This window comes from Leucopleurus acutus, assembly GCF_964270905.1.
Source record: "Leucopleurus acutus genome assembly, chromosome: 9".
In the NCBI taxonomy this organism is placed as follows: Eukaryota; Metazoa; Chordata; class Mammalia; order Artiodactyla; family Delphinidae; genus Leucopleurus; species Leucopleurus acutus.
Window position 1 is genome coordinate 74,488,650 of NC_139144.1, and position 15,556 is coordinate 74,504,205.

Here is a 15,556-nt window from a genome sequence, read left to right on the forward strand (position 1 = left end):
ATTTTAACTACTTTTAGACTTCTTAATAGGTTACAATGACTGAGGGACATTTTGACAAAACAGAAAGAAAGGAAGGGAGGGAGGAAGGGAGAGAGGGAGGGAGGGAGGAAGGGAGAGAGGGAGGGAGGGAGGAAGGGAGAGAGGGAGGGAGAAAGAAAAAGACAAAATGTCTCCTCCTTTATTTACTTATTTCTATTTCTTTTAACCATTCTTAGGAGCCCCTTGCTCCAAATGTATTATTTCTCAGTGGTTATTTAAATCAGACAATTTACTTGTGATGTTTATTAATGGTTAAAAGTAAGTATTCTTTAAACTTTGGGAAACAAACCCACACAGTTGTCGGGGACCCAGTGTTCATCTCCATGCTGTGTTCGCCACTCGCTCAGCAAACGCTGAGTGCCTACTGTGTGTAACCTCCTGCTGCAACACAGAGATGGATGTCATTCAGCTCCAATCCAGAGGAGCATAGGAAAGTTTAGAAGAGGAAAGAGACCTGTAAAGGATAAACCAGCCCACAGGGCATATTGAAGTGAGGATTATGAGAGAGAGAAACTCAGAAGGCTATAGGAATACACAGAAAGGAAAGCTAATGTCTACTGGAATATTCAGAAGGCTTCAAGGAGAATGTGGCATTTGAAGGAGGCCTCTTAGGATGAGTGATTCATCTGCTGCTTGAATGAATTAGATTTAGGACCAAGTTTTAGGTGACTAGCCTGAGCTGTGTGTGCCCTTGAGCTGTTAGAAGAAAAACGCCTTAAGTATGTGTTTTCTTTTTTTAAACTATAAAATTAACTGATAATATGCATTTTTTACATAATTTAGATGTTATGATAAAGTTTTGATAAAAACAATGCTTTATTAAAATAGCTATGTTTTCTAAAGAATGTGGAATACTTTTGAAAAGTTACGCTTAAATTAGGAGATTTTTTAATATTAAAATCTCAGCATTCTCATTTTGATTTATTCAAAAGCTTTTCTTTTTGAGAGCTTTAAGTCTTTTGCTGGGGGGGGGTTGTTAAGAAACAAACCAAAAACCCCCCAATATTTATAAACACAGTTAATCTTAAATGCAAACCATTCCTTCCAATTCAGTAGGAATCTTGACATCCACTACTATGACCGAATTTCAGTACTGCAACTTTATATTAAATGAAACCATTATGGCAGGTTATAAATATCCTTAAGTATAAAGAAATTAGTCAGTTACAAGACTTACTAAGTGTTAGCGACTTAGTAAGTTACAAAGTTACTAATACCTAGAGACTTTGTGTGATGCAGATGAAAGGGAGGATAAATTTTCCTGCCACCTGCTCTCCTGCTAAGTTTGATGTCCCCAAATTGTAGTTTGGTTTGATTTAATGTAATTCCTTGTAGAAATTTTGAAAGTATACCTTTGGATGAATAGTTATTTTTGATTCTTCCAGTTGAACATCAAATTGATAGTAAAAACAAATGCATACTTTTAGGAAGCCTTTTAGTAAATTTAGTCTTTTAAGAAAGATTTTAAACCTAAAGCATGGGTATGAGACCCACGGTTTTTCCTTTGAGATGAAACTTAGTTTCTACTTACATCATTACTTAAAAGGCTTAAAAAAGAAAAAAAAGTTAGCAGACTCTTGAATCCCCCTTTCAGTACTGTTTACACACGCGCGCGCACACACACACACACACACACACACACACACACACACACACAGTTAAACTGTCCGTTTTAAATAGAGTTCTTGTAAACAGCTGTCTTTCTGTTCCTTGTCTAAAGAGCATCTTTGATGTAACAAATGAAATATAAGAACATCTTTCTACTATTTCATAGTAACCAGAGTCTGAGTATTTACATATACCCAGAGTTAACTTATGCATATATATTAGGATGTGAGAGTATCAACTTTATATTGACATATAAAACCTCCTAATGACCTGAAATCATTAAAATATTATACTTTTTGTCCTGCAAAAATTTTCAGCCAAATGGTTTGACTAATATTTAAGTGTATTCTGCTACTATTTGCGATGATGGTATTAGCACTTTTAAAATAATGTTTCTCTGTAACAGAGAGCATTAGTTGATAGCAGAATTTTATTCTCGTATTTATATTCACAGTACTTTTGCTCTATTGTCTATCCTGCAGTCACTCCATAAAGTACCATGTATGATTTAAAAAATAAATGAAAAAAACAAAAGTAGGCAAATGTGAAAATAGTTTCAATATGTATTTTAGAATTTCTGTATGTAAAATGTTTTGTTGAATTATATGGTCATCATGACTAAGTGCTCTAGTTTACAGTTATAGATTTGGTCTCTTTTTAAATGTGGAAATTTAATCTTAAATATTTTTCAACTGGATCTGTATTATCCCAAATATATTATTATGAAATTTAAAAAATGACTTCTCTCTTGTTCTTTAGCCTATTTTCAATCTAATTGATATATTGATATTTAAACGAATTCAACTATAATCTAAAACCTTAAGCTTTTCTTTTCTCCTTACATCCCTCTCTAAAGATTTCCTAGTCTTATTATGTAAATCACATGACTCATGACCATAAATGAACTATGAAAGATTCAGATCAGTTTATACTGCAAATCATAGCTGACAAATGATTTCAAAACATAGTTTTCTTTTAAAAATTCACAGTAGAGCAAAATGCATGTTCTGTACATTTTTTTAGTAAATTGCTTTTACTCATTTGCTTTGGAATTATCTCCCAACTTATAAAAACTGTGGTAGGTTTTTTTAATATGTGTACTGAAATTAAACACAAAATAGCTGTGCAATTGGGTATTAAATTTAATGAATTTCACCCAAGAGTAAATCATCAGAATTACTTTCAACTAGGATCTTTAGTGTCACAATTTTTAAGTAACAGGAAATGTTTTACTGTTAGTATTTAACCCCCAAAATCACTTTATTTAGGAGAAGCCTTTTTACTTAGGAATATAATAATTTTATTTTTGTGTTTTTATAGTATATCGACTATATCCATTTTCCTCACCTGAAGCAGTCAGTGCTTCTCTGAACAGTTCAAGGAGTAACCAAGGCAACCTTAGGTAATAACTTTTCATTCTTTATCCATACAAACTCTATCAGTGCCCTAGATTCTAATGTTATAAACGTCAAACTCACTGCCTAACATAAATAAGACTTGAGTCCAGAGTCTCTGTGGCTTGCCTTCTTGAATTCCAGTTTAAATGCCTAGATGTACCCAACCACCTAATGAATAAGTTTATTTATTAATAAGATTATTTTTCAAATTATTCAAGACCTTTATGCCCTTTCCAATTACTTGTGATTTGTAGGCCTGTAGGTTTATTACATCTAATCTGACAAGCAAGATAAAATTTAATCAGATACTATAATATCCATTTTTCTCTTATTTTAATACTAATATAGGAAATCATACCATTTTTGTTTTAAACAGCAGTTAATACAGGGATAGGGTTTATTCTACACTATTTATATTTTATAATCGAGGATTAGGTACTACAAGGCAGTCTTTTTAACCCTTCATCTCCATGTCCCCTATAACCAATAAATTTATAGTGACTATTTTCTCTAAGCCCCTCAAGGGAGTCAAAAAACCCTCAGGATGTTTCATCCTAGGGAAGAAGTTTGGCGCTTCCCGTGAGAAAACTGTTAGTTCCAACAGTGAGGCTACTGATATATACTTGTTCATTTCAGATTACTTTTAGAGATTCTGGTTAAAATGGAAGGGGCTGTGGAGAGGGAATACCGTTATGATGCAGCCCTAACGTAGAGGGTGGTTTTTGCAAAAACTGTCATTGGTGACTAAATCCACCATGTGTTTTCACACTGCAAAATTCCCAGCGAACAATGGCTGCTCCCTGTACTTTAAAGGACTATGAATCAGTATCATCCGAATGATCAAATTTTAATAAAGTCAACCGGCAATCTGTACGTGGAAAGGATTCTAAGCAAAGCCACATCTGAGCCTCACCTGGAAAGCAGGATCTCTATCTAGGCAAGCAGAAATCTGCAGCACCTCATTCTTTATCAGACTGGGACAACAGTGTGACGTCTCCCACTAGGGTAACAACTATAGCCCCTAAGCTGCCATATGTCAACCTGAGTAGTTCCCTCCCTTCCGACTGAACCGCGGCCACTAGTTCCAGTTCTGTTGTTTGTCCATTATGTATGCCCTTGACCCCTCGCCTCAGCCCTTGCTAAAAGAGACTCTTGAATTTATTTGTGAGGGGACCATGAAGAAATCACTTTAGATACCCATGCCTGGACATATTACCAACATCGAGTATAGCTATATGTGTTAAAGACAAAGTATAGCTCTGCAATTAAGTGTTCATTTTCAGGCAGGTCTTTGAGGTTCAGTGGAGAATGTAATTATCAGGAAAATAGTGAAAAGTAAATTCAAACAAATTCTAAGTTTAGCTTGAAAAACTGAAAAGGTTCTTAAGTTCTGTCTGATGCATAAAGGGGTAGAAGCAAAGGAATTACATTCCAAAGCCAAGAAAGAGGGTGTACAAAAGCAGCTGATCCACTTGACATAGTTCATAGCCTTTTGCAAAGGAATAAAAGCCCGTTGAGCAGGGAACCAAAAGATCTCATTATAGGATGAAGCCAAGCCATATTAAAGCTTGTGCACTAGTAACTATGTCTAAAAACAGCCTGCTGTTTTATATTGAACCAATACATTTCTTAACTTGGTAGGTTGCAGTGTAAAGATGTACAGAGCCTGTCTGCTGGATGCTATGCCAATTACAGATGTGGCGGAGTGGTGTCAAACACCTACAAATAGTTAGGATCTCAAGCAATCTTAGAGTGAAACAAAAGAAGTTTTAAAATGTCATTTCAAAACCTAGATAGCACAGTTCATCATATGTGTCTGACTCTCAGAGTCTCGAGATCACCTTTATTATATAATTTAATGTGGACGTCATATGATCCCTCAATCAGAATGCACAATTCTTTCAAGGACATGAATAGTGCCTGAGAGATAAGGAGAATATCTTTTAAAAGTAACACCTTCAGATGACAAGGCACCTGTGATCAGCTCTGCAGGAACTGCGTTTTATTGGTGTTGAGGTGAAGGAGGAGGGAAATGCCCATGAATACATATTATATTAGATTTTGTTAGATCATCAGAAAGAATAATTGGGCATATTTACACAATTACGTTTTAGTAAACTATTATGCCAGCTTAACGATAATACATATTCTGGTAAAAGTACATTAAATGGCAATCCTAAAGCAATTTGGCTGCTGAGGACATGATATTTTTTTATCTAATTATTCACAAATTAATGAATAAAATTAAATTCAAATCACTGAAGAAAATGAAGCAATGGTGAGAATCAGAACTACAGATTAGTTAAAGCAAAGATATGCAATGCATAACAGAATTAAAGCATTTCTTTTATTCAAACTCAGTGCTTAAAAAAGAACAAATCCATCATCTTGAAATTTGACTTGTAGCTTGACATTAAAAATAATATGAGTAGAATTTTCAGTGGGGTAAGCACAAAACTAGTTCAAGTTGTGTCACTCTCAATTACTGTACTCAGGTGGTGTGCCCATTAAAATTCCCACTTGTGGGTTCCGCTCACTATGCAAATGGGGTCATTACCTGGAGAATTTAATTGGTTATGACACTGGGAGTAGGACTTCTCCTTTCAAAATAAACCTACTTACACACATTTTCACTAGAAATTTGATTGTTATATATACTTGGGATTGTTTTGCCCTATAAATATTTACTAAAATTAAACTGCCTTTGCTTACTTATTTCTTACAAATAATTCAAAGTGGATCCGAATTACTTTGCGCATGTGGTTTTATTTGTTCCTCTATAAGGCTAGTTAGCATGATCTTTTGTAAATCATATTGCTAACAAAATAGTGTTTAAAAAAATCTTTGTATTTTTCACACTATCCATCACATGTGGGTACATTTCCAGTGAAGGTTTTCATCGTTGAATAGTATCTGTTTTCTCTTTCATCATAGTTCTAAATATTCACTTTGAGGGGCTTCTTCCATTTTTCTCCTTTTTTGTCACTTACAAAACAAAATGTACAGTTAAAGAGTTGACCTGCCCTCTTGGGTATATAATATACATAGCATGGCTGAGAAGCCATGCCTGTAACACTTGCAAGGCCCTTATATTCACTGATAAGACCAGGTGAAGATATTAAGTTGTTTGTAAGAATTAGTTCTAGAGACAGTTCTACCAAGAACCACGAGACATTTAAAAATTTAAAAAGAACAAACAATAAAGCATTATGAAAAGTACAGTTCTCCATATACCTACCATCTGTTTCCACTAACTGTGGCAATTTCAACTGGAAAAAAACCCGAGTTTACAACTAGGTAACAAGAACATTGATAATGGCCTGAACTTACAACAAACACTGAAATTACAGTATGGTTTAGTGAAATGTAATATTAAACTGGACACCCAGGAATTTAGTTCCTAGATACTGTCTCAACCAGCAGTTCCCAGAGTGAACGTGAAGTGGGAACAGGTTTGCTGTAAGTATTAATGATATACTCTCAGGGAAGTGCTAATAGTTCCTTGGAAGAGAGGGGTTTGCAGTCTAAATTTGTATTACAATACCAATTTGTACAACAAGCCCAGATTTTATCACTAGCTTATCTGGACCTAAAGAGAATATTTTTCCTTTAATGTAAAAAAGAATATTCTAAAATCAGAGAAAAAAATAATTCTAGGGATGACAGAAGAAGAAATACTACAAATTTGTAACTGGACCATTGGGCAGGATTTTTAACATCTGTAACTATGGGAAATTTCCCATAAAATATCAAACATGGATCCAAGTCTCTACATTCATTTTTCTATGATATTTCTAATTGTGCCCGGAGGATAGGAATGAGTTGGCGCATCCAATAAATATAATCATTTACATGCACAGAGCTCCCTTTGAAGTTAATAGGACCTATGGAAAGGGGAGTTATGCACCACGAAAACGGAGTTCAACCGGAGTCTAGTTCTTTCTTTTTAACATGCAGTGGTATTGCCAACACATTTGGATTTTCTTACTGCTTATCTTTTCTTTGTATGTGATGTTTCAGTTGGAGTTGAGTGAAGTGCTCCATGTGTAGAGGAAAGATAGCCCAAAAGAGAGGATGTGATGATTGGCAAGCTTATACTCAGGGACCAGCTTTATAAGATGGTATCCAAAAGTGATAGGGCCTGACGTTTGTAGAGCTTGTTTAACTTTTCAAAAGGAAACCATAGGCATTTTCTCATTTGATCTTCACAATGCCATGATTTATCCAAGATATACATTTTTACCTCCATTTTACAGATGAAAACACTGTGACAGACTGCTTAAGTTCACTTCCTAAAGCCACACAGTTCCTGATAGAATGTAGGAAACCTGATTTCTATTCCCAGGTCTTTCCATTAGAGAGGTATTTTTTTGTAAGCAATCTTATATACAACTTAATATAATAAGGAGATTCAGCTGCAACGCCTCTGATTGAAACTGGAGTGAGGAAGTTGGGATCTGAATTCTTATCTGCCTTGTTCCTTGTTTCCCATCTTTCCTACCTTCAGTGGATGTCCTGGCATGGGCTCCAAGGGAGACTGAAAATCATAGCTACTTATCTGAAGATACTTATATGTGCTACTTATTTCTTATTATACACATTGACCCCAAAGTCAATCAACTCACAATATTTCACTGTCCTGTTCCTACCTATCAATGAGTCTTTTTGTTTTTTCCTAGATGGATGAGGAGTCAAGAGTTAGATGTTCTTTTTTTTTTTTTTGGCGGTACGCGGGCCTCTCACTGTTGTGGCCTCGCCCGTTGCGGAGCACTGGCTCCGGACGCGCAGGCTCAGCGGCCATGGCTCATGGGTCCAACCACTCCGCGGCATGTGGGATCTTCCCGAACCGGGGAACGAACCCGTGTCCCCCGCATGGCAGGCGGACTCTCAACCACTGCGCCACCAGGGAAGCCCCAAGAGTTAGATGTTCTTCATAAGACTATTTGCTGGTCATTCTCCATAGGTCCCTGCAGATCTGTTCTCTGTCTCTGCCTGCATTGCGCCAGGATCCCTTGCTTTCTGATTTCTAATTGGCTCTGGCTGATGGCAAGCACTAATGGGAAATCAGAAGGTGGGAGGAGAGAGAGGTCAAGGTACTAATTCCCACTGTGCTCCTAGGGCCCCTTCCTGCCAGGCAGTGATTTTTAACAACTCCATTCCTCCATATAAGGTGATCTTGTGCAGTGACCCCTGTCCCATAGCTACAACTCCGTGATCTTGCCCCCTCCGGCATGGGGAAGTAATATTTCCCACCTCTGCTGGTCCCTGGAACTTCAAAAATCCCTCTTTTGTTACCTTTCAACTGATTGTTCCTCTGTAAACAGTCCCTTTTATTAAATGCTCTTCAATTAAGCCCTTTGAGTGAGCCATCTGTTTCCTGCCAGTACTCTGACTAATGAGTAAAAGTGAGTTTGTGTGTGTGCAAATGCACATGTTGTCTGAATCCAATACTGTTATCATGTGTTTCTAAGATTTATCAAAGTAACGTAAATCCTCGTGGTCTCTTAGATGTCTTTCTCTAACATGGACAGTCTAATTTACTATCGCAAGAACTACACTAGACACTCCAGAAATGTACTTGACAACTTCAGGTTCAATGATCACATCTCTCCATGCTAATATTTGAGACTATAACAAGCTGAGGGTGGGAGATGGAAAGAAAGAGGGTATCATTACCATGAATGGTCCAAAGTTTATTGAGTTTGTAAAGCTTTAGGATCCCTAGAGATAATGAGGTTTTCCTGTTTCCCTACAACCTAAAATGATTCAACATTATTGACATAAGCAGACCCACCATAGAAACCTTAGCCTGGAAATGAATCCCTCCAGAAATGTCCTATCTGGGGACTCTACGTGAATGTAACCAGTGGTAATAAAACAATTGAATATGACATCTGTATGCCTTCAGAGTCAAACAGTTCTAAGCTAAAGTAGGTCCAGTATCAACCTTGGTCCTCCAGTTCAACCCCCAAGTTGGTAAACTGACAACATTTTAACTGATGCCTCAATATTCACCCAGTTAGTCAAGGAGACTTTACTGATAACCTGTTTGTTCCAGACCCTGTGCTGGAAATAGGGATAGCAAGATGTCCATTTACGAATTCTCAGTTTAGAGAGAGAATGCAGATTAATTTGATAGAATTAAAGAGTTTTAATAGAGACAGTATAATTGCTAAGAGAGGGGAGAAATGGAGGCTGACTAATGCTCCCCAGGAGAGCCAGGAAGTTTTCCTAGAAGAGGTAATATTTGAACTGGGATTTGGAGAAAGTAAATAGTTATTGGTGCATTCTGAAGTTGCAGTAATGTTGGAAAGGATAGAGTTGGTGATTATGGGAAGAAGTAGAACTGAGTCCAACAAGGCAGCACTTTAACTGCTTTGCTGAAGTCTTCTGAACTCTGACCTGTAGGCAAAGTGAAGCCTTCTGAGGATTTAAATCAAGGAAATGGCAAGATCAAATTTATATTTTGATATAATTTTATTGGGGCAGCAGAGGAATGATGGATTAGAGGGGACTGAGGATGAACGTGGGTCGGGAGTTAAAAGATTGTGGGTTCATCTGCACAAAAGATGGTGAGGGCCTGACCTAAGGCATTGACTGTAGAAACGGATTGGGGGGTGGGGGCACCATGGGGAGGGACAGAATTAAACACATTTCTGAAAGAGAATTGAAAGACTATTCCAGGTGAAATAACGAGTTAAATGTGCCCTGTGTTTGCATACAAAACTGTATGAATGTTTAATCAAAGTCAAATTCATAGAAATTTTAAAGTATATACATGTTTCAGGCCACCAGTGTCATGTCTTCACTAGTGAGTTAATGGATCTGAAAGTACTTGTAAACAGTTTCACCAACATTAGGAAACTTTGTCAGAATTCCATTTAGGGTTTATATGATGGGAATGGTAGTATACATAGTGTTCAGGTGGGTGAACCAGTGAGAAAAATGTTAGAGTAAAATTTTCCACTTCCCTAGTATGCTAGGGATGTATGCTAATGGATGTAAGCCAGGGGTTAACAGGGAGAAGTGAGAGAAAAACAGAAGCAAAGGGACATGGACAAAGGATCTCCAGAGTGTCTGGCATATAAGAGGTGTTCATTTATATATTTACTGAATTAATATGTGAACAAATGAGTAAATAAATGAGCATATATGTATATCATGAATAACAATGTGCAGAATTGGATTTGTATTACTACAACACACTGGATGAAAATTACGAGCATAATAACTGAAAGAGAGGGGAAATTTTCACTGGGCTACGCACACAATGGATGGGTCATTTTTAACTAAATCGAAAGATCCCTAACCAGTTACTGATTACTGACTGGTTAAATGAATCATTCTTTAATCGGCTTAGTGAGTAAGTCCAGTTCCCATCATGTCTGAGGTCATATGTTACCTAATACATTGTTTCCTTAGTTCTACCTAATAAAGTGACCCAAACCTGCTTTAACTATTTTATTCTTCGCAAAACATTTGCAAAAGGATCATAGAATTAAATTCTGTTTTTTACAAAATAATTACGTTAAAATGTAAATACTTAAATTCACATTGCAAATACTAATGGATTTTCAAGGAGGTCTTTAAAATATAGGTGTGTCCTAAGGATCATAAGGGAGAAGGAGAGTCACCAGGGCAAAAGGAAGTCACTTGTCCCTGGTGGTGGAGGCTGGTACTTGAAGGGAATCACAATACAGCTGCCCAGGTGGAAGTTTGACTTGCATCTGGCAACTAGATCATAAAATATGAACTGAGGGCTTTTATCTGTTCATGAAAATATTTATTAATTATTGAAAGTATGGAAGACAAGGCAATGGAAATCCAAACCAAAGCTTAAACTGGCTAGATTCTTAAAATGTTTATTTTGACTCCTTGGGTGTTTTTGTTTTCAGAGATCACATCATAGAATAAAAGGAGTCATATGCTAAGGTTTTCAATATATTATGAAGTCAAATGGTTGCCATTTATTTAGATTACATTTTCCTTTAAACAAAACGTTTTGTTGTTTAGGTTCTTTGACCTTAAATATGATAAACTGTACTGAAGTATATACGTGGTACTAGTAATTAGTCAGAGGCTAGCTCAAAACATATCTATTTTTAAAATATTTCAGTGCATACTATTGGCATTTTAATCATTTCTTCTTTAAAGAAGAGTATCTGCCTATGACTATTTCCATGGGGAGTAAAATTCATATTTAATGAGAGAAAACATGTTACTTTTATGCTTTCTTAATTTTCAACAAGTATCTGATTTTGAAAAGTATCAAATGCCTGCATATATTTGTGACAAAAAAGTTGTATTCTTTCTATATTCACTCAAAATTTCCCGTCTTTTGGAAGATGGCAGATTGTCTTCAAAAAGTTTTTCTAAATGAAAAATATGGTGGGCTAATACACTGCATAATTACATGCCACGTTTGCATTAATAAAGAATTATACTTGTAAGTTTTACAACTAGAAGTAGCACTGTGGTTGTCATATATTACAGCACACACAATTTGATTGTTACAGAGTAGACACCTGCCAGAAACATTTCAGTTTAGCATGATGAATTTACCTTAGCCCTGTCAAGAATCGCATTACAATGCCAAAGTATTGCTTTGAATATAGGTTGAAAAACAGAAATAAATTTGTTGAGGTAGAGTTTCAAATCCCCTCAGAATCATGTCATTACTGGTATTGTGGCTAGGCACACATGAGCTCACGTTACTCCAGGGGGGATTTGCGAATAGTGAATGTCTCTCATTTAATCAGGACAGCTAAAGAAAAGATATTGTTGACTGTGGATGATAGAGGAGTTTATCAGCATCACAGCAAGGATGCTAGCATACGCAATTTACATAAAGGTATAAGAATATTTAAAACATAATCCCTTTCTAAGCCATTTAAACACATTTGCATGGGAAGTGGTTTATCTGCAGCCCCCTTTTCAGCTTAATGGTAAATTTCTCTGAAAGATTTAACTAAACTCTAACAGAGACCATATTTATCTCAAAACACTTAATTGTAGGCATTGTTGGTTCAAATGGTGGAATTTACACTTTCCTTGTGTGTGAGATATAAGATTATAAGGTAGACAGCAGGAGATGCAAACAATCGGTTTGGGAATCGATTGGGAATCGATGATTCCCAATCCACTCAAGAACTATTGATAAGTCTATGTCTATGGTCTTTGGGAGCCTAGGTAGACCGCAGTCTCCTCTATAGCCAGCTTCGGAAATGCCAGGCAAAATTTTGCTCTAATTTCTTGAAAGGCCTACGAATTCTATCAAAAATTTGCTGCATACTTTGGAAAGATTTTACAGTGTAGACATGACCACATGATAGGTTTCTTATATCCACAGCAAATTTTAACATCTAAGATACAAAATAAAGACTACTGCCTTAATAATACCAAAGGGCCACATCCACACAGGCAAGATTGTGTGCAAGGTTCACGGTTTAACTACCATAAAATTTAGCTGCTGCTTTCATTTGAGAAATGTGGCAGATAAGAGCAGTTTCAATATTGCACCACTGCATTAATGGAGATGTAGCACAGATATATTAAATTTTTTCCTCTCAACACCATGCTCTAAGAAAGTAGTAAAAGTATTATGTTTGCATGATACTGATTTGACATGTAGTCTGAGAAATATATGAAATGTTGTATTTTTAAAGGACCGGGCTTATGAAAAGTCTTATTTGAGGGAGTGTGGGATCAATTCGCAGGGATAGTTTATGGTCTAGAAACTCCTACAAGGTAATGGGAGAAACTGGTATATATGTATTAAAAAAAATCGGACAGAACAAATATTAATAACCTATATTGAACTTCATCAAGGAAAAATAAAAATCATACAATATCTAAGTTTATATGTGCAACATATCAATAGTATTCAGTTAGTCTAGAAACAGTTTATATCATTTTTCAGTTTGCCTTCTGTATCTCCTGATTGCTTCCAATTCAGCTACAAATACAAATTTCTATCACAGTCACATAAGCTAAGTATAAAAATATGATTTAAGTATAAAGTAATCCCAGAAGTAAGCTTTTTATGTTGTGTTGATAAAAATATGTGCGTGTGTGTTTGTGTGTGTGTGTGTGTGTATCTCCTTGTTTGACGTAATCACCTATATATCCTGGAAGAATAACCAGAATAACTGTTTTGAAGAAGGGTTGCTGACTCTTTTCTAGCAAAATCTGACTATATTACAGGCATTAGAATCCTAGTTGTCTCCTTCTAAAAGGAAAAACTCATGGCAAAACAGCCCAGCTAAACAGAAGACGTGGATAGGAAGAGAACAGAAAAATACAATCATACTGTATTAAGAAAATAGTAACAGAGACCATTGACAGTGTATCAAAAAAAAAAAAAAAGGATTCACGGAACGTCGTATCATGGCACAAAGAATATCATGTCACTGCAAGACAGCAACAAAGAACACTGCACTCATAGGGGAAGTTCTTTTTATTAGAACTCTGAGAAATCCTTTTTCATATGAATTCCGAAATCTCGGACAGTCTAATAGGTCTGGTATCTCTCCAACATATCTTCTATATTAAAATCCAAAAAAGTTTCAAATATTTTCTACTTGCTCGATATAGTCTAGCAAGGGGAATTGACACTATAAATCAAATCAAGTTCTGCTGAACTTACTTGTATGATGAAAGCATGTCGAGTTTTTCATTTGTGAAAATTTCAGAGTCTTTTTGGCAGCCCGATACCACTGCTCATTGGGCTCCACCTCTGGCTTTTACATCAGGAAAAATATGAGGTACTCAGAGTGATGCTCAACATTCTGATATAGAAGTCTGGACCATCGAGATTCTCAAAAGGGAAATTCCAGAATGTAAAATATTTTCAAAATAGAAATGATCATTTAAATCATTTAACATTATTTTGTACATGTTGTCTTCACAGAGAAAACTTTTGAAGAATAAATTGAAATCTGAAATTAAATTAACCCTGAGAGTACCACAGTTTGTATAAACAATAATAGTACTTAGGAAATTTAGTGCTAATAACCTGTAGGATATTTTTTTTAACTACAGCAAGAGCCCTGAACAGCTGTCTGTATCATCTGTATCTCTCCTCTCTTTGCATTCTATCTGCAGATGTTTTTCTTCTTCTGACTTTCCTTGTATATTCAAGTTCCATTTTCATTCATCATTCTTCACTGCTTCCTCCAAATTGCCTGTTTATAATATCCTCTCCTAAGTCCATCATCCTCTCAGCCCTGTGCTTCTCTTCAATGTCTAATTCTCTCTCGACATTCTTATTACCATTCAGCTAAGTTCAGCACACCCTTTTTTAAATTAATTAGTTAATTAATTAATTTACAGCTGCGTTGGGTCTTCGTTGCGGTGCACGGGCTTCTCATTGCAGTGGTTTCTCTTGTTGCGGAGAATGGGCTCTAGGCGCACAGGTTTCAGTAGTTGTGCCTCGCGGGTTCTAGAGCGCAGGCTCAGTAGTTGTGGCACGCGGGCTTAGTTGCTCCGCAGCATGTGGGATCTTCCCCCACCAGGGCTTGAAGCCGTGTCCCCTGCATTGGCAGGCGGCTTCTTAACCACTGCGCCACCTGGGAAGTCCCTCGGCACACTCTTTTAACTGGCCACTTTCTACTATGCACTGGGAAGACAAGCTAAATCAGAGTTGGCTCCTGCATTTCCAGAGCACACGGTAGACTGAGGGAAACAAAGACGTGAAGAAATTATGAAAATGCATTGTGAGATTTAGAGAAATGTGAAAACTGTTTGGGACTGCAGAAGACCAAGGCTTGGGAGGAATGAGAATTAGGTTGGAACTATCATTTGAGCCAGTTCTTGAAAGATGATTTCACATTTCCCAGGCAGACAAGGAGAGGAGGGAGGACAGTTCAAGCAGAAGGGACAGCATCTACAAATAAAGGAAGCTACGAAGAGCATGCATGTCCTAGTAAGACCAGAGAACTTTTAAGTGGCTAAAAAACAACTTACGTGAGAGGGACAGGGTGGAAGATGAGACTGAGAATATAAGCTGTGGCTAAATTGTTTTTTATGCTATGCCAAATAATTCAGATCTTATTCTACTTGCCATAATTTTAAGCAGGAAAAGGCAGTTTCAGATTTGTGTTTTAGAGAGGTCATTTAGGCAAATAGATGGGAAGGTACTGGAAATGAGGGAGACAGAAGGAAGAAAGTGAGACCAGATATGTTGGTCTATTGTTATAGAGAGGTCAACGATGGTCCAATACTTAAGGCTCCTAGGTCTATGGTAGAGGGGTTAAAGGATGGGGGATGAGACATTCAGGAGATAAACTGATGATTGAATATATGGGACTTAGTAACAGGATATGAGAATGAGGAAAGAGTCAAGGATGACACCAAAGGTTTTATCTTGAACCGCCTTATGATCGTGTCAGTAACCAATATAAAGGAAGTTTGATGAATGCAATGTGCTAAGAATAAGGGTCGCATACGCATGGAATAACCAGGCAGCCTGACACGGGGAACGGGAGCTCTAAAAAGAAGTCAGGACAAGAAAA